The sequence below is a fragment of the Protopterus annectens genome, chromosome 14.part0 (assembly GCF_019279795.1).
Source record: "Protopterus annectens isolate FY-2018-M chromosome 14.part0, PAN1.0, whole genome shotgun sequence".
Lineage (NCBI taxonomy): Eukaryota > Metazoa > Chordata > Ceratodontiformes > Protopteridae > Protopterus > Protopterus annectens.
In genome coordinates, this window is record NC_056748.1 from 266189079 (window position 1) to 266210756 (window position 21678).

The 21678-nt window shown below is 37.6% G+C and overlaps 1 protein-coding gene across 1 annotated transcript in view; it reads left to right on the forward strand.

Moving 5' to 3' along the window:
* The window catches only part of LOC122788650 (uncharacterized protein K02A2.6-like), a 67682-nt gene that overhangs the window by 15753 nt on the left and 30251 nt on the right, over positions 1-21678 (forward strand).

Sequence of the window (21678 nt, forward strand, 5' to 3'; positions counted from 1 at the left end):
AAATTTTGGTTGGCAATACCACTGTAAAATCTCTGCTCACCTTTCAGTAATCAAGTATGCTATCACTGCAAATTTTGGATTCCTGAGTCAGGATCTCATTAGAAGGCAGTGGATTTTATTCCCATACCAGGTTTTTGGATTAATTTCTCGAGTACTGATAGTCATGCAGTGTAAAGGGGATACCGCACTACTGAAAAGCCATACTTTGGATAAGGCTTTAAACCAAGTCAAATCTGCATAAGCTAGTGGTAGCCCAAACTGGCTTTAAAGATACCAGAGCATTTATTGTATAAAACTAGTGTTTTGGGGGGGGGGTTCTCATTTTCAAATACACAATCAGTTTTAACAACTGCACAGTAAAATAAAAAAAAAATCATAAAAAAATAATATCACCAACAGACATTTCACTTTTTTGTTCAACCAAAATACTCTCAAAAAGAGAAAGTCATGGAGTGGAGAATAAGCCCATGATTAACACACTAAGCATTTGTTTGGTTCCTCCCTTGCTGGTGAATTTAGCATTAGAATGTGATTTAATAACTGCCCCTAGTTTTTAAGCATCAGCAAACTTGGTTAGCATTGTCCCACTATCAATTTTAATGTCAGAGACAGAGATCTGTGGGATGATGACATTTTCTTGTCTAGAGCAAATACCAACCAGCACCCCCAGACATTAATGGCGTGGGTTCTGTCTGAGAGTACACTACCCTCCAAGGACCTATAATTTTCTACATGCTTATGTGTCCTTCCATTTTCTGCACATGAATAAAGTCTATGGTATTAGGATTTCAATAATATATGTATTAAATGTAGGATGCATACAGGATATAGTACAGTAAACAGAGTCTCAAAAATATGTGTGCAAGTACTGGGATAATCACTATCAAATACATTTTTGTTTGTTAGTTGACAGACAAGTTTGTCTACTTTAATGCAACTGTACTACAAGGGGGACGTATTTTTGATTCAACTGCAAAGCCTGTAGTGTACTTTATACTCTGTCCTACAGGCTGAAGCTGTATTTCAGCATACTCTTTAAACAGTGGCATACCTCATCTACTTATGTTAAACATACAACTTATCAAGTAATCTGTATCATTCTGAGGAGCATAGCTTCAGTACAGACTACCTTCTGCTTGTGGCACTGTGCTGTAAATGCTAATGGTTTGCCTGTAGCATATTCTCTTCTTATGTGCACACTGCTGTAATGTGTTTTAAACTGTGCCGAGGTATGTGGCACCATATTATCATGTGTCTTTACTGGTTTTCTTTTGTTTCCATCCAGAAGAGAGTTCACAAGACCCTGTAGTCACAGAATCAGTATCAAACACCTTTCCACCTGCTCCAACTTGACATCATAGTAACTGGGGGCGGGGGGGGGGGCATATGCACTCCCTGACATCATAGACAGGTATAGTAGAGTGGCTTATACTGCAGCAGCTCTCTCCCTAAATGGGGTACCATCCTGTGCTGATGGAGAAACTGTCCTTTACGAAAGTCCATTTCCATACCATGCAAAAAGACTGTGAGTGTTCCCATTGTAGAGTTATGATCAACGATCCACTATGAAAGTTTCAATCACCTTCTGTTGGCCCTGAGTGCAGCTCTGCCTACCTTCTACTTGCTAGTATCTTGGCATATCCTCATTCTTCATGTATTCTGCCTGCTGTGTGTGTATTCCCATACCCAGTTTCTCATTAATATTTCAATGTCATCAACTGTGAATCCTTTATGGGTCAAAGAACCTGCCCTGCATTGCTCATCATGTCTCTGTGTGTAGGCTGCCTGCTTCCTTCTCATTTTTCACACATCCTGCAGATGGCTTCTCTGTCTTAGCATCTGCATTATGCTTTATATAAAATAGTTAATAAGAAAAGAATAATTATCTGTACACACAATTTAAAAGGTTGCATCCTTCCCTCACTTGCAGCTGTATTTGCACCTCTTCTGCTTGTTTTCTGCTTCAGTTCCTTTCATACTCCCAACTATGGCTCCCTGTTGGAAATGTCAGACACAATATTGCAAATACAGACATGCTGAAAAATAAACTGAAACCCAGACAAGAAGTAGTAGATTGTTCAAGTTGCTATTACGTCATTAAGGTGTTTATACAAGGAGGGTTGCCCTTTGTACCCCTACGATGCATGGGGCTGTGCCCCCTCACCCCTGCTATACATGTATACTAACTCTGAGATTGCTGTACATCAGATTAAGGGAATACTCCTTCTTCTTCTTCTTCTTCTTCTTCTTTCGGCTTTTCCCGATTAGGGGTTGCCACAGTGGCTCACCTGTCCGCTCATGATTGGCAGTGGAGTTTTACGGTGTCAAATTGCCAGCTCGGCGCCCAACCTTCCACAGAAGGCACACACATGCACACACTCACACCTAGGGCCAATTTGGAGTGTCCAATCCACCTACAGCATGTCTTTGTGACGTGGGAGGAAACCGGAGCACCCAGAGGAAACCCTCGCAACCACAAGGAGGACATGCAGACTCCACACAGAAGGCATCCCATCCGAGGATTGAACCGGAGAACCTCTTGCTATGAGGCAGCAACACTAACCGCTGCACCACCATGGCTGCCCAGATTAAGGGAATACTCCAAGATTCCATAATCTTGGATTTAGTTATACACATTTTCCCATTATATATACTTTCAATATTGCTATTTTGTGGATCACAATTATCCTCCTCAGAATTTCAACATGCATTTCCTATCTGTTTCCATCTTTCTTATTTACCTGTGCAGCATAACGTGTTTTGTATACTGGCATACAGAAAATGCAATAACTACCATAGAAGCATGGGTCCTTTACATTTCCAAAGTTCATAAACTTGTTAAAATGCACTGAACTAAGTTGACTCTCAGTAAGAAATAATATTTTATGCAGGAGACAAAAACTTTATTTGTCATAGGCCTACTTGTTTAATTAAAGGAATTCACCAGAATATTTCTAGAATATTAAAGAATAACTTTCATAACATCTACAGGCAGGTAAATATTGTAATAAAATTGCAAGCTATATTTATACAACCCCACTTTGCCTTAGAGTGATGTTTTACAGAGTGTTTTTAATTATTATTTTTCTTGGCTAACCAGAGAAATGGATTTATCCAATGACTATTTTCAGCCATGATGTAGTCCTTACAGCAGAGATGAAGATTAAGGTCTGCAGTTATTATATTAAACAAGCAAAAGGATTGGTCCAAAGTTACTGCAAAAAATACTTTGCATAGCACTGTTAACAGTTCTGAAATGTCAAAGTCACATGAATCAAAATATGAAAATCATTATCAGATGTTTATAATATAGCTGGGGATTTTAATCAGATCAGGCCTGATTCAGCAAAACATTAATTACTGAAATATGTTTTGTTGAACCTCATTTTCTGAAGGGTATGTTGCCTGAAGAAAACACTTAAAGACAGATTCAAAAACAGTTGGTTTGTGCAACACGTGACATAATGAAAGGGAATATGCTGCATCAGCTTGTATTGGAAGCTCAGTGGACAGAGAATGCACAGTTGTCACAACATAATGCCATCCCCTTCAGAAACTAATGACAACTTTCACAACCTAGACACAATGATCACTGTTAGTTAGTGTACTCTCCAACACTCATGCACGCTATTAGACTTCCTGCCACAGTACTTACTTCAGGTTTCCAAAGAACTGCCTATAGTACTACTGCTAACATACAGGTGGAGCTCTGCTGATGGCAGAGTTCAGATAACGTTGCAAGCTATGCACTGGGATTGGACAGCTTTGAACTACAGCACAAATAGGTAATGAGCTTTATTAACATATAACAGTTTTTGGTCACTTTACCTAGCCATGGAGTAGCATGCCTTTTATGGAATGATGATTCCATCTCTTGTGCTGTCATGGCATACTGTGTCCCCTATGGATCGATGTCATTCCGGGTAGCAGAACAAAGGAAAGGGCTTTGGGTTGCTATGAATGCTGGTGGAGACCCTCTGCAACTCTTCTGTGGCCGTTTTCGAATCTTATCCTTTAGTAAGAGGAAAAGGGATTCTGACATCATAACATATAGGTTTCTCAAATGATTGTTAGGAAAAACAAAGAATGCATGATTATTATATTTAATATTCTCTTTTAGGGAAATGTGCACAACCCTGTTCTGTTTTCATGTGAAAGATAGTCAAATAGAATAACTGTCTTAAGTCAGTTTTATGCAGACATGATGGGAATATTGGGTCATGTTTCAATCTTTGCTTTCTGTCGGGTATAGTTTTTTTTATAATATCGTTGCTTTCTGTAATGTGAACATTTTTATAGTATTCAGACTCTGATCATAACACTTTTTTATTTTGCTTTTGATATACAGACTTTAGGTACATGTTTTTTTCTGTATAGAATCCATGCATAGTGTAATATTTAGGATAAACTGCTATAATAAATATTATAATGGATAGTATAGTCTGGCAAGCAGTAAAATAATAAATGGATGGCAATTTAAATTCCTTAATAACAGATGTGACAAACAAAGATACATTTTATTATTTATTCTGATCACTCATTTGCCAAATAACCTGAAACGCCAGAACAGTTTTATATTCAATGTTTATGTAGCAGATTGCTATAAATAAAGCATAAAATACTTCACTAATCTTTGAAGCTTTTTAAAAAAATGTTTTGTAGACTGCAAGCAAAAGTTTGAAATTATATTTTTTAAATGAACTGGCAATAATAGTGATATAATAACCTGTTAGATCCCAATAGTATGTAGAAAGAAAGACACGCATTTCAGATATAATAATTGAAATTAAACTTATAAACAGTTTTCTCTTTCTTGTGATGAATGAACATTAATCCAGTAAACTATTCATTTTCAGGAAAGAAGCAGTAATTAAATGTCGGCTCAGAAAATTCTACTGAGTGTGAAAGTTGCCCTTATCTTCGGAAAAAGTCTGCTAATGAAATATAGTAAAGGACACTAAAAATGAGAATTTCTGCAAGGCAAGGCTCTCACAGTTACAGTTGTTTAAATCTTTGGAGGCAGTATTAGATGAAGTTTAAAACTACAATTATGCTGTTCCAGAGGTGATTAGTTTTTGTGAGAAATAAATTGGACAGGCTCCTGTGTTATGTATCAAGGATGAAGGTATAACTATTAATTGGCTGAGGGCACATCAGATGAAGAAAAATAAATTCCCTGGGCACATACTAACAAACTCATCCATTACAGTTATACAGTCCAACTGTTTTCCCAATCTTCACATTGACTTGAAGCATACTGACATTGTATGGCTTTTTGAAATGTCTGAAGAGCTCGCCAATTTTAAACAAAAATTACAGAGAAAACATGCACTTGCTAAAAGGGGTAGGATAGCATATCATATTTTGTTATTTATTCACTCTGCTTAAAATACTTTTTAACATTTTTCTTATATTCCCATTGCAAAAGAGGGTAATGACATAAAGATGAGCTCTGCACAATACTGTCTAATAATTCTGACCTTACTTGCATACAAGAATATCAAAACATGAAATGTACTTTTTATTTTGCCTATTTGTTGATCAGGTAAGCCCACTGGACAAATCACCCCTTTTCAAGACCAGCCTGGGACCATTGCCTGGTGAAGTGACTTGCTCAGAGTCACACAGTAGGCAAATGAAGGTAAATGGAATCAATCCCATACCATGGGTGCAGGAAGCAGCTCACAGCGTTAGTCCTCTGTGCTAACCATCAGATGGATCGCTTGCAATGAACTTCTATTTTGTACAAACACATATAATGTTTTTTTTGTTTTGGCAAACCAAACATTGGCTCAAACATTTCCCTGAACACCTCTAACCTGGATGTGGTTACCCCCTTCAGGTACTTAGGCTTTGTTATTAATAATAAACCACCATATAAACTCAATGCACTTCAGATGAATAACAAAGAATTGAGTTATCTGGGGATTATGTTGAAGTCTGTTTCTTCTCATGATCCAACAACCTTAACTAGTTTCTATGTTAGTCTAATTAGCTATTGCCTGTGCTGTTAGCAGACCTGGAAATCACTACTAAGGATTCCCACCATGATTTAACCTCATCTTTAGCCAGGCTACTAGCACTTGCTTTTCTGAGTTACTATAGCAACTGCCTCATGTTTACTGACAAACCACTTATTCTAACATATACTGGTTCTACCAATGTGAGATAAACTTGTTTATCAAAACTGGAGGCTAGTCTTTCTGTCCCACCCATAATCAGTAAGCAGCATCCCAATATCACTTTATAACCAGAGTTCCACAATACCACAATATCACTCATGTGTATATATATATATATATATATATATATATATATATATATATGGGATCACTACGAAATACCAAACGCCCAAAATCCCAACGTTGAAAACACTGAGACCAGATGACCGAAACCCTGCATTACTGAAAGACCATAAACGCGAAATGTAAAATCCTGATGTTAAGTGATTTTGCATTAGCGCTTCTGGTGTTGCGGTTCAGGTAAGTATGTGTGTGTAAGTGTGTTTGTGAGGGGTGTAGTGTGTGTAAGTGTTTGTTCTGACTGGTGTGTGTGTGTGTGTGTGTGTGTGTGTGTGTGTGTGTGTGTGTGTGTGTGTGTGTGTGTGTGTGTGAGGGACTATAATGTGTGGGTGAGAGTTTGCCTTATGTGTCTGTTTGTGCGATCTCGGAGTTAGAATAATAAAGTAGGGGGTGTGTGGAGGGTGCATTGTTTGGTTGTGGGGGGAAGGTGTGTGTATGTGTGTGCTGTGTGGTTGTGTAACTTTCGCAATTTTGAATTTCGCGGTTTTAAATATTCGGTATTGTGGGGTTTCGGGCATGTGGTCTTGGTGTTTTAAGCATCGGGATTTTGGGCATTTGGTATTTAGTAGTGATTTTATATATATATATATATATATATATATATATATATATATATATATATATATATATATATATGCAAAGATTGTAAAGAAGTCCTTGCCTAAGCTTTCCAGGTCTCATAGACTCCATACTAGCTTACTGCATCCAAGTAGTCAGATTCGATCACTATTACCACTGCCACACCTACAGTTACTGGGAGTCACCTGTACTGCATGCAGGTACCCTTAAGATTTCATAAGCCTGTACCAGATCCTCTGAATGTCTTAGTCATTAGTGACAGTATTATAAGACATACACATTCAGCACTCATCAGGTTGTTAAAGGATAAAGTGGCAACTGTCTCTCTGGTACTAAGAGATGTCACTAGAGCCCTTAGGTCCCAGCACCACCCCGGATATGATTATAATCTTGTAGTTACCCATATAGCAGAGAAAGATCTTAAGCATTCTACAGTGGGGGAGATGCAGAGTGATATTGTTGAACTCTCTGCTCATGTCTTCAAGGAAGGCATTGAGCAGCATTTTGCCTTCATCAAGAACAATGCCTAAAATCAAGCATAAACTTACTGTCTTCAATAAGTGGATAGCAAACTGTAGTAATTCTAGGGGAATATAGTTTGTGTCTGCATGGGATGAAATGGTCAACAGATCTCTCTGCTTTACCAAGGATAACCTGCACCTTTCAACCCTTGGTTTTCGCATATTAGGTAAAATATTTATTACCCATAGTGCCTTTTTTAGGTAGAGTTCATCTGATGGATGTCCCAAAATAACAAATTCCAATCTGGATATATCATGGCAGCACTGTTGAATGCCTGGAGCCTAAACAACAAAATCTCTGAACTTGAGGCCCACCTTACCAGTAAAAACATCAGCATTTGTGCAATGATGGAAACCTGTAGTAATACCCAGTCTATATTAGAACACCAAACTTTCAAAATTTCGAGTGTTCTAATATCGAACCCTATTAATCGAAAATTTAAAACATCGACCATACAGAACAGCAAATTTTTTCCTAGGGAAAAATGTGTTGTTCCAAAACATACACACAACACTAGCACAACAAACAAACAGCAATCCACACACATACACCTAAACTCTTACACCTAACCCTACACTAAACAATACATACACCACTAACTATCCACTTACCTTAACTCAAACCCTAACCCTAAGGTCCGTCACTATCGTACAGTCACCTCACCCGTGCCCTAACCCTAACTCAACTACCTCGCCCTAACCCTCACGTCCACACAATCATACAATTACCTGACCCGCGCCCTAACCGTAACTCATCTAACGCACCCTAACCCTCACATCCACACAATTGCACACTTACCTGAACCCAACCCATAATTTTCCACCACAGTGCTGAAAATACCAAAGCAACAGAAGCGGACAACCAAATTCTTTCCCTAGGAAAAAATTCGGTTTTCTATTTTTTCGATATTTTCAGCATTCGCTGAAAACGGGTCGATATTAGAACACTCAAAATTTTGAAAGTTTGTTGTTCTAATATAGACCCGTAATAACCCTCCCTTTGTTCCAGGGTATGGTACCTGCCATGCATTCAGATCCTCTGGCAACTGTGGGGGAGTAGCTATTTTTTGTAACCCTATTATCTCTCACTAGATTCTGTACAATACATACCTGGCAATGGTTGAAGTTATATTTACTCTCACAAAATTAATTATCATATTATAGACAGTTCTAGAACTCCATCTATGACCCCTTCACAACATGAAGAATACTGTAACCAATTAGAAAACATAACCATCAACCCAAATATCCTTCTTAAGAGTGACTGTAATTATCCACACATAAACTGGTAAAGATATATTACCAATAATAAATATGTCCAGAGAGTACAGGACTTTGTAAAGACTAATATACTTAACCAGACTGTCTCCCTAACCATCAGAGGTATTAATCTCCTCAGTATTGTCCTCAAAAAGTGTTCTGCAATTGTACTACCCTACTTAGTACTCCCTCCTTAGTTATATCTGGTCATCTTGCTGTGACCATCTCCCTAAAGTCCTGCTTTGCCACTACAGATAACTGTCCTGCATTCATGGATTACTCCAAAAACAATTACTATTTACTGATCTTAGTGATAATCACAAATGGCATGGCTCCCCAGCAAACCCTGGACACAAGGTACAGCTACTCCTTGGAATTTTACTCCCTCTTGGAAAGATGCATCAAAACAACTGTAATAGACCAATGTAAGCATAACGTCAGGCTTAAAATTAAACCCAAATGGTGGACCTACCACATCAATAAACCATATAAGAAAAATAAAAAAAACTTAGCTGTTGACCATCACTAAAAGATGTCCATTCCATCATTATTAAAGTGATTGAAAAATGTTAGGGAAGTTTCTCAAGCTTACTATTAAGAAATGCAAGGCCAACTATGAATTTATGCTAATAACTATTTCAAAAGACAATTAAAAGGCTTCCTCAGCTATATTAGGAAGCTTAAAAGTATCAGCTAATTCTGGACCAAGCTTATCTCTAATGGCAACTCTTTCTCTGACCCCATGGGCATTGCTAATATTCTTGCAGACATATTCACTTCTAATTTCACTCCACACACTCTCAGATATATATCTCCTTCCTCATCATATCTCCCCTCCTGAAATTACTTTGGTCCAAGTTCTGTTAATGCTTTCAAAATTAAACATACCAGTCTATGGGTCTTGGCAATGCCCTGGATATCTGCTGAAAAGCAGTAGGTCACACCTAGCAAAAACTCTCATTCGCTTTTTCATTATGAGTTTCTTCTCTAGTTACACCCCGCTAGTGTGGAGAACAACTATTGTGTTACCCTTAGATAAAGGTGGTCCTCTACTGGGTCTGGGAATTACAGGCCTACTAGTGTCACTAGAATTTCTGGCAAGACTATGGAACATATTATAACTGACCTATTAAACAACGATATGGGTGAATTTGCATCTCTAAATCCACACTAGTATGACTTTAAAAAGGTTGGTCACACCTGCTCAACCTGGTTGAGTTATTTGAAAACATTACTGAGACCATGTATAAGGGACATACAGTACATGCTGCCTACCTGCACTTTGTCAAACACTTTGACATTTTCCCCCATGCTGGGATTATTGACAAACTCTCCCAATTCACATTAGCCCATATATAGTTTGCTGGACAGGTAATCTGGCTATCTTACTGAACTCATTCTCTTAAGGTCATCAATATTCTCTCTACAGGGCTGGCATGGGCATCCTCTTCTTTTGTATATATTTCTCTGGCATAAAAGATGTTATCTATGTATTAAGACTAACCAAGTTTGCTGATGACTGCAAACTGAGGGCAGTTATGAAATCTCATTCTGATATTCAAATTCTCTAGCAAGGGATAGACAAAACAAATGTTTGCTGTGTTAATCATCAGCTTATCCTCAACACCCAGAAATGCAGTAGAGTTTCTTTTGGTAAATTCAGCATTACTTCCTGTTTGCCTTACATATAATTCATTCATCCAGCCACAACCCCCTTTCACATTCTGCATATGGAATCAAGGTGTCACTTCAACAGTGACAGTCATCTAGAGAAAGAGTTCACATCACTGGCTCGCTAGTCCTGCTGTGGTTGTTCTTTCATACCACACATTCACACCTATGGCCAATTTAGAGTTCCCAGTCCAACTACTGCATGTCTTTCGAATGTTTGAAGAAACTGGAGCACCCAATGAAAACCCACATAAACACAGGGAGAATATGTAGACAACACATAGAAGGTTCTCCAGACAAGAATCAAACCAGAGAACCTTTTTCTGTGAGGCGACAATGTTATCCACTGTGCACCTGTGCCACCCTCTTGCCTTACACACAATGTTCCACTTAAATCTGACACAGTAGTCAGGGAACAATAAATTCATACTTGGCTTGGCAGCTATGTCTCTAATGGACACAGGCAACCTGTAAATGGTTCATCTCTCTGGCCCGTGCTTACACTTATCAAGGGTACCAGAACTTGTCAGAAAATTGGGATGCATGGATAGGCTTAAAAAGGTCCTTGTGGTCTTTAGCCTAGTAAACACCTAAGAACCTGGATAAATTTGTTGATGACAGAATTTCCTTTGACCAGTATGACTTTGTGGTGGTTATAAAATCCTTCTACCTTGCATAGCTTATCCTTAATCGTATCGCCTCTAGGACCAAAAAATTTATAATCTCACTTTATTCCTCCCTTGTTAGGCCCATCAGTAATTACTGTGCTCCATCTGGCATGTACATCTGTAAGAACCTTAACCAACTTGAGATACCTGAATGCTTCCACACTAGAAAGATCTCTGGTCTCAGTATCCATAGCTACACTGATAGATTAAATGTCCTGTCCCTCTACTCTGTGTCATATAGACTCCTTAGGGTTGATTTATGCTTAGCCTTCTGAGCTGTGAGTGACTCAGCACTCTTTGAACTCCTTTACTTAAACAGAACAAGTGGTAAAGCAAACACACCAGCTAGAGAGCTAAACCTATGCTACCCCATCAACATCAGCAAATGGCATAACAGCTACCTAATACCCTCCACCTTACATATCTGAAGAGCATGTCCTCAAAGCTCTGTCCAAGGCAAATAACACGGCCTCTGTGTGACCAGATGACATCCCAGGCTGTCTTCAAAACAGGCTAAAACATGAACTAGCATCACCAGTATTCTTTTCAATCATAGCCTAACCACAGGGTTTGTTCTTGTGGAATGGAGAACAGCTACAGTTATTCAAATCCACAAAGGTGGCCTAGCAACAGACTCAGGGAATTACAGACCCATAAGCTTGACCAGCCTCATCTGTAAGGCCATGGAATGTATCATTATGGACCTCATAAATAAAGACATAGGTGACCTCCAAACCCTGGACCCTACCCAATTCAGCTTTGTGAAGGACAGATCCTGCCTGTTAAATCTGGTGGATTTCTTTGAAAGTGTGACCAAGGTCAGTGATGAGGGCAAATCTGTGTCATACCTCAACTTGGCAAAGGCTTTCAACACAATCCCATATACAGGCATTACTGATAAACTTATCAAACTGAATGTAATCCCCTTCATTGTAAGACAGGTTGCCAAATGGCTCACAAACCGGACACATACTATCAAAGTAGGTGACTCCACATCAGCCAGCAGACTTGTTACCAGTGAGTGCCACAGCAGTCAGTGCTGGGCCCCTTACTGTTTTGTATATACTTCTCAGAAGTTCAGGTCAAAGCTAAAGGGTTGTGGCTGACCAAGATTGCAGATGACTGCAAACTAGGTGCAATCACTGAATCCCTAAATGATGTCAGTATACTCCAGGATGGTCTCACACAGACCAATGACTGGTGTATTAGTCACAGTCTCAAACTGAATGCAAAGAAATGCATCATCACCCCTTTCAGCAGAAACAATGTCCCTGCACATTATCAAATCAATAACAATACCCTAAGTACCCATGAAGTTTTAAGGGACCTGTGGGATCACAGGTTAACCGCAACCTTAATTTCGATCACCACGTGTCTACCATTGTAAAGAAAGCTTTCCATGTAGCTCACTTGATTAGTAAAGGCATGGCCTCAAGAGCATAAGAAGTTATAAGCCTCCACTATACTCTGCACTTATCCGGCCCATAATTGAGTACAACGCCCCATTCAGTATGCACCGTACTAAGCATCTACAGCAATTAGAGAGACCTCAAAGGTCTCTAAGAAAGAAGATGATTAAGGGCCTTCAGCATGTGCCTTACACAGACCAACTAAAATCCCTGTCAGTATACTCCAGCTCCATATTGTATAGACTTCTTAAGGGAGACTTATGCCTGGCCTACAGAGCAAATCAAGACCCAAACCTAATGAACTTACTGGATATCTGTAAATCAAATGAGTCTAGGGCTACCCATTCCAGGGACTTAAATATGGCCTGCGACTTAAATAAGACATGCTGGAGGGACAGATTTATCACCCAGCAATTGCCACATCTTTAGAACAGGCTAGGCTAATAATTCATGTGAAACAGAGCACCTCTATGACACTGTTCAAGAGGAACATGGATGAGTAGATGGGGAACCATAAATTCTTATTGGGGATAGCACCCTCAACCCTCCTGGACATGGGCAGTCATCACTAAATGCAATCTTGGGTATTGACAAGTACCTCTACGGTATAACATTGGGTTGAAACGGCTAGGCTTAAACTGACCTCCAGGTCAATATCCTAGTAATCTCCTATGAACCTATGATCCTTGTTCCCATTTGGGAATAGGCTGCCCTTACATTTAAAGCACAGTACTTCCCTAACAATCATTAAATCCAGTCTGGATGACTAAACTGATAATTGCAAATTTTCACCCAATATGTGAGAAAAATCTACTTAATAGGAGACATTGTTAGCCTCCTATCAGTACTGGGTGATATAGCTGAGCTTCATGACCTGTCGACATAGCTGTGAGCTTAGCAAGAATGTAAGAATCTATCAGTCTATGATCTCTTGGAGTGCAATGGATGTTTCTGTGGTTACACACAGTCAGAGCTAGCCCTTCCTTAATACTGTACGGAGAACATTCACTAAGTATTCACTGTATTACTAAGACCAGAAATTATACTAGACTGAAACTATCGGGACTTCACAGCAACTGCTTCAGGCATTCAGGCACATCAGGGTAAACTGTGCCTTGCCTATTGTGCAATACATTGTGATCATATTAGGACACTGTTAGGCTTAGAGATGTATACTAGTTTATATAGCTAAAGGTATGTAAATCTGAAATGAAAATGACATCATTCAAGGGCATAAAAAATGTACATTCTGTGTTAGATAACTGGGTTTGGGACAGATTTAATTTGGATATAGGACAAGCTTAAAATGCTTAGATCTTTTAAGCAGTATGAAGACAGATGGGGTACAGGCAGATTTCCACTGAATGAATGTGTAGGCATTCAGGCCAGAGCACAGATACACAATCTTGTGACCCTGTATCACCTCTTAACTCAAGATATACCTTTTTGTATCAAGGGATGCTAAATTATATTTCTTAAAAATTAAAATTCCATTTTCTTGAGTTTAAATCTGGGAATTACACCTATGATTTTTAAGTGTAATTTTTAGGTCATTATTGTGATTATGTTAGCATTATAAGTGCATCTATATATGTGCAAAATCAAAACAGATTCTAAGTACAGAACACTCAGTAAAGAAAACCGACAGTATTACAGTTAGTAAACGTAAGATGAAATATGGGTTATGGTGGGTGAATGCTTCATGAAAATATTGACATTTTCTAACACTGTGCAGTTTTTGGATTTTGTGTTATTTTTTCCCAGAGAAGTAAAAATCGGTGTCCCTGCCTGCCATCAAGTTTATACCTAGTTTTTATTCTGGTTTAAATGTTAATTGTTTAATAGAATCAGGATAGAAAAGGCAAAGTCCCTATATGTCATAAAAAGAGGGTAACAGATTGTATCAATGAAAGAAGAAATGTGTTAAAGAAGGGAAGAAAACTCATTTAGTGAAGCATGGAGTTGCATAAACCTGAAAATGAAAAAAAAATTGTAACTGAAAAATGAATAAGTGAGTGCAAGTAATCAAAGGTAGAAGAAGAAAGTGAAGCTGTACCAAAGAAACAGAATCTGACCTGTATACCAACATTTGTAATATGATTAAATACATTGAAATTATAGTAAAACAGTCTTTATTATTCAAGAAACAATGGTTCAGAAATGCTTCCTTTTTGTAGTAGGCATTTTATCTGAAGCAACTAGATTTATTTATTCAGTTTTGTTAATTAACATGACATGCCTAGCCTAGCAGAATCTGTTTTCTTCACAAACCCAGTCAGTCATGCTGATATAGTACAGAGTTTGGGTATCAGTCATGTAGGAAAACATTCACAGTGTTATGAAATGGGAATTATCACTTTATGCAATCAATTTTATATCTATACAGTCATCTGCAGAATTCAAGCCACATCCAATTTTAAAAACAGATGCTATATAATATCTTCTATTGCTATGTTATAGAACCCCTAGTCTTCCTGCATCCACTGTAATAAAGCTAGAATGTAAATAAATAGATAAATGCAGAGCTATGCTGGAATACTTATAAATACGATAAACTCACAAAATTTAGGTCACCAAAACACAGTCCAATGAGTACTAACATATCTGTCCATATAATTTCCTCTCTGGTCATGGATGTTTTTACGAATTCAATCCAATTCTACAAAACCCTTTTGCATGGCATTGTTTACATAGTTGCTGTCAGCACATGCTTCATGCCTACCTTGAGAGGTGATTTATAAAACCTAAAAACTTGGTCTCCATTTCTGTTTCATCATGAACTTTACCATGACGGTAATATAAACAGTGATTCCAGCAACAGAGTCCTTTTAGCAGGTGGTTTCCAAATGAAGACTGATAGCACTGAGTGATATGGTAGGAGAAAAAAGAGAGAAAAAAATCATTCTTACCCTTTAAGCTCCTGGCAATTATATTTTTAACTGGCTTTGACTCCAACCATCTCATATTTGACTGTTTATACTCCTTCTGCATTTCAATATTTTGGAAGATTCCTCCATCAGTAAGTTTTTACTATCCCAAGATCAACAAGAAAATGTCTACCCATATCCCACAACTATCCCAAGATCAACAAGAAAATGTCTAGCCATATCCCACAAACACAGGGAAAATCAGTACCAAATCTATACAAATGAACCCAACCTGGGTACCAGGACATCGCACCACCACTGCCCTTCTTTCCTTCCTTGATATCGTTAACTCTGCTCGTGACTCTGGGAACATAGTTTCTACGCTCCTCCTCGAGTTAGCCAAAGCTTTCGACACTGTCTCTCATGAGCTTCTACTTTCTAAACTCTCCCATCTTAATGTCTCCTCCATGTCTATCAGCTATCTCTCAGCCAGGGAACAAGCTGTAAAATGGAACTACTGCTCTTCCTCTTTCCTTCACACCCCAACAGGTGTACCCCAAGGCTCTGTTTTGGGTCCTTTACTATTTAACATTTTCATCAATGATTTCCACCAAAAGATCCCCAATGCTAAACTGGTGCAATACGCAGATGACTCCACTATCATCTGCTAAGCCAAAACTCTTCCTTTACTAATAAACTGTTATAGTATTGGGATCTCAAGCAATTTTGGGACACCAGCTTACAGAAATCTTCTCTGAGCAGCATGTGTGAACAATCTTTTATGTGAATGCCAGTGACTGAAAACATGAAGACAAAAGCTGCATGGAATGCCTGGCTAAAAGGACATCAGCCAAGATAAGATAGTGCTTAGGAATACTTCCTCTCTTTATCAGGGCATAATTATTAATATAAATAAATATTTATACTGAAAATAATTCCTCTAATAATCAAATGTCAGACAACAGATGCAAACTAGCTATAAGACTTCGCAGTGGGTTTTTAGAATTGTCAGCTCAGCCTATTAGGATAAAGATAGACTGGAAAGGTCACAGCAGCCTGAAACAAGGGTCACACACTGACACACACTTATGTATTATAACAGCAGGAATGGCTCTTCTATTAGAAGTTGTATAAAACATGTATTAATCAGTACTTTTCTATTTCTATCAAAATCCTAAATTATATGTGAAAAGAATGCAAATAATGTAAAATACATGATTTGTAAAATGTACATATATTCCAATAATATAAAATAATCAGGAAATGTATATTGTTATATTTCACATATTATCCATACAATGAATGACAGGAGCAGATGTTGTGCCTTGCATATACATGCTGCAAAGCTGCAGACTTTATATGAAGTTTTTATTAAGCGTTTGTATTGTACTACTTTGTGAGTTGCAAACTTTCATTAAGTTCTGAATTATCCAACAACAGTAATAATGTAAATATGAACTGCAGCTGTAACAATAATAGTCTTTCTCATTAGACATGTTGTGATAGACAATTAAGCAGTAAGAACATATGATGATAAAGCAAGATTAAGAAAGGAATGCTGACTCTGTACTTGTCACTAAAAAAAGGAAGAAACCTGTTGTAGTAGTAACTTTTAAAATAGTCTGCCCACAAGCAATTTTAAATAGATGTATAACCTGATTTGAACACAATGTATGTCTAAAGAGGCAGGGCTGTATCTTTCAAGATTGTATAAAAACCCTGTCCTCATCTGTAATCTTTGTCAGTCAGTCAGTCAGTAAGCCAAACCAGATACAAGATGAAATAAACTGGACTGACCCTGGGATGCCTTGTTTGCTAATCATTTATTCTTCTTTTCTAACTGCCTGTATTTTTTTCCTCATAGGTGCAGTGCTTGTAGATACGTTTACATAAACCTTATGCAAGAAGCCTTCTCCTCCACTGAGTCCCGGATGCTTGAAAATCACCTAGCCCTAAATGCCTCCAAATCCAAAATAATGATCTTTACCCCTTCTAGACATACTGCTGCTGACAAAGCATCCTTCTCTATACTTAGCCTAAACAAAACATCTATTGAAATAGTTCCCCATACAAAACCTCTGGGCATTCTTATCGATGACCAGCTAAAATCTGACATCCATCTACAAACCAATATTAAAAAGACTCATCAAAAACTTGGAATGCTTTATTGACACAGACGCTACCTTTCTCTGTCTTCTAGACAACTCCTATCTACCACCTACCTCCTACCCTCCCTTTTGTATGGAGCTCCGCTACTCTCTAACCTCCAATCATCCTTAAAATCTAAACTTTCCTCATTCTATAACAAAATTTCAAAGTTTGCCACAGGATCCAAATCCTCTACTCACCATTGCAACTCCCTACAAGCTCTAAATTGGTTGGAACTCCCAAGCTACCTAAATTTCATTAACTAACTACAGCACACAAGCTAATTTTCAAACCTTCTAACTGTCCATCACTCTCCTATTCCCTAAAACTTCACCAGCCACATAGAACACTTAGATCCACAAATCAGAACCTTTTAGAACTTTACAAGCCTTTACACGCACCAGGGCAACTTCTACTATCATTCTCCCTTGCCAGATTATGGAACTCTCTTCCCCCTTACATTAGAACCACCCCAAACCTACCATCCTTTAAAACCCTACTCCACTCTCACCTCTACTCCCTCTGGGAGTGCTCCTGTACCTATCCTACGTGATTCCTGATACCTATCCCTATTCTATTCTACTCCAATCTCTGCCACAGCTTCAATTCATCTCTCCAAAATTTATTTGCCTAAATACATGTAGTGTATTAAGTGAACATAAATTTATTGTTTTTGCTAATATCTTATAAGTGATTGACTCAGCACATACATTTCAAGATATGTAAAATCTTGTCTTGCTGTATATTGAATGTTATACTGTTGTTCTTATATGCTGTACTAATACATTGTATATTGTCTTTCTGTCTGGAGCTTTTCTCCTCGGGCCTCCATTGAAAATGGGCTACCTTGGCCCAATGGACTTTCCCGGTTAACAAACTGAAATAAAATAAATAAATAAATAATCTCTTCAGATTCACCATTTGTCATCTTGCGCTCTGTGACACCATCATAAAGGTATCCCTAAATGTGATCTGACAATAACCTGAAATGACCATCTCTTTTATTGATTCCCTTAAATCCCTTTCTTCTAGAAAGCATTATTGAAAAACAAAAACAGACAAAACCAAGTCTCATTATTTATTTTTGACTGACTCCACAGAGTCCTAAATAAATGTAAGCTTGAATTAAGATTCTGAATCACTGGTTTGGCTGCTCCACCACTGAACTAATGAAGCAACTGAGATCTGTCCATGGCGCTGGAACATCTTATCCCCCTCATAGCTAATATCTGGAACAATGCATATGAAGTGATCAAATTATATTATGGACCTACTGCTAATGATGCATCATTCCATGGGTGAAAAGTAAAGAGAGTGGAAACATAGAACGTGTAGGCTGAACTGCATGTATACATATGAGTATGCATGTTCCCTCTTGGGAGTTCCACTGTAATCCTGCAGAAAAGGGTAAAGGGTGCACACACAGCAGTTCTGACTATACATATTATTTAAGAATTATTAGTATAATACCACTATATAGCACATTTAATCAAAAAGACATAGACCTCACTTTTACATCTTTATAGAAAATATTGTTTCATGTGTGTAAGGGGGTCAATGGATTATGCATTAAAGAGAATTGCATTTAGAGATACAAAGGTAGTACAACTGCTATTATACTTGGTCTTTTATTCCAAAGGGCTTGGATTCATGTATTTCATGACATGCTTTCTTCTTTTCTTATTTTAGTTTGTGTGTGTTTCATTAACACATGCCACACACTGCTGTTGATTAGTAATGCACATCTCTGTGTGGCCCCCCCAGTTGTACATTTAAATTAAATGAACCCATCTTTAGGTTTCAGGTATCTCAATGCTATGGATAACAGCATAACCATAACAATTCAGTGTGACTAGTATAGTTTAATAGTTGGCACTGGGATATTTAACTACAGACCCATGACTAAATTCTGCCAGCTCCCATAAAAATATTACATGACTCTGAAACATTTGCTTACCTTCATTTTTTTGCTAGTCCTTTTCTAAGAAAAAAAATGTTAGCATATTCCAATAAGAATGCCTGCTATTATGATATAAAAAAAAGTATTTAGTACAACATGGACTCATTTCACTGATGATACAATTATATCTATTATTGCATATGGATATGCACATAGTTCATAAATATGCACATACCATGTCTAGTCATTTATAATAAAACCAATCCAATCACTTATTATCCAATTTGGAAATTAGCATATTTGTTCATGATCAGATTGGCCAAGAAGAGTTTGGTCAAGCCCTATAGGATGGCTGGTTTGTGGAAATGTTGCAGTTCAATAAAATGCCATTTCACTGAATGCCATTTGATCAAATATGATTACTTTTTATTTCTACAAGTCAACTACTTTAGGATTACAGTTGGATTTGGGTTGGTACTGCAGATAATATTTTGGTTTTGGTTAGTTTTAGGGTTAGTATTAAGGTTAGAATTAGGTTTAGATTCAAAATTAGCTTTAGGTTTTGATTTAAGTTTCTGGTTGGTGCTAGAGTACAGGTTGTAGATAGAGTTATGCTTAGGGTCTTGTATTACAAATGTGGGGGGTTTTGCCTTTCACAATAAAATTACTAAATGAGCATGTGCATTATTTTGTATTATGCATTTGTTACAAGCTTGTGTTTCGATTAAATATTTTCCACTTTTATTTACTTCTATATATTGACTATTTTGACTCAGTTTTAAATTGTTTTCCTTTAATTTGTTTTTAGATGTCCTAGTCTTTATTCTCTGTTCTGCCATGCCCAGAACAACTTTTGGCTAGTAATGTATATAACCATGTAATGTGTCCAGCATATCCAGTACCTGTGTCTGTCTTGATCATTTTTTATTAATGAAGCATCTTTATTGATTTACTCAAAACAGAATGATAGTCAGTCCACTTCCCCATCTTAAAAGTACTTCTAAATGGTTCAAAAGTAGTTCTGAATACTAGTAAGAAATAGCAGTATAACAAGTAATAGATCTGTTCCAGGATATACATAAACAATGCAGAGTAGGGCTGTTATGTTTCAGTCTTTTACACAGCACATGTTTCATCTCTTTTCCCATCAGTACTCTACATTTTGTCAATAATTCCATACATAGCATATCCTGGCCATGCCCTCACCTACTGCAAAGGGTTTACTATTGAAACATCAAACATCACAATGTAAACCTATCAAAAATGTGGTTTACATGGTCAATGTTCACAACAGTAAACAACATGAAAAATAGGACACCAAGCATTCGAAGTCGAATTCGACTCCTGCACTCTGGTGTTTGAACTACAATGCACTGCCACTTATATATTCCAACTCTGAGATTGCACCACAGTGTGGAAAAGGGTAAATCTCCTGATCCGCACTGTCACGGTCTTCAGTCTTCCAGAGTCGACATTGCAACCGTCTCCCAAATGGTTTTCTGCATTCCGACTCCCACACAACTAAATTGCACACAAGCCATATTCAACATATTGATAGTAAACCACTGCAAACACAGATATTAATTGCTGTAGATCACAACTTTTGCATTTCATTTTTATTTTCACAAAAAAAAATGTTTTCATTGCATAGCACAAAAATAGAAACACAGCAGAAATTATGAACATCTCCAGTGGTCATTGTGTGACATAAATAGCCAATTTAGGTACCTAACCATTAAAGTTAGGAGTGATGTACTTTTATATGACTACAGTTGTATGAACGCTCATACTAGTAACATTAGCTAGGGACTGCTTTTCTGCTAACAGGCCTATTATGATGTTAAATGTTATTGTCAAGAACCAAGTATTTATATAATTTGCCACAACCTTATTATTTATGTGATAGCATCTTATGGATCCTAAATGGCTCAAATGGTTTAATATAATTTAAAGTTAATACAGCAGAGAAGTACCTACCAGAATCTCAGAAATAAAATGTTTCTATATAACAGTATCATTCACCTACCAAAAGCTGATGTTAAATTCAGCTATGTTCACACACACACACACACACACACACATGCACATCTAGTGAGCTCTGTATCACAAGTTGCTACTTAGTGCTTCCTTTTCTAGTTTTGTACTGCTTTACTTTGTACTCTGTCTACTTTATTAACAGAACTCTTTGTGTCTCATTACTTACCTCGACATCTCACAGCAGCCTTTTTGACACCTCTAAAAGAACACTAGAGAACTCTTGAAAAGCAGAGGTAATCATGGTTGCTAATCATAACCCATATTTTTCCAGCTGCTCTTTTCATGTTTCCTCAGTCTGACTTCCTTCTCTTCTCTA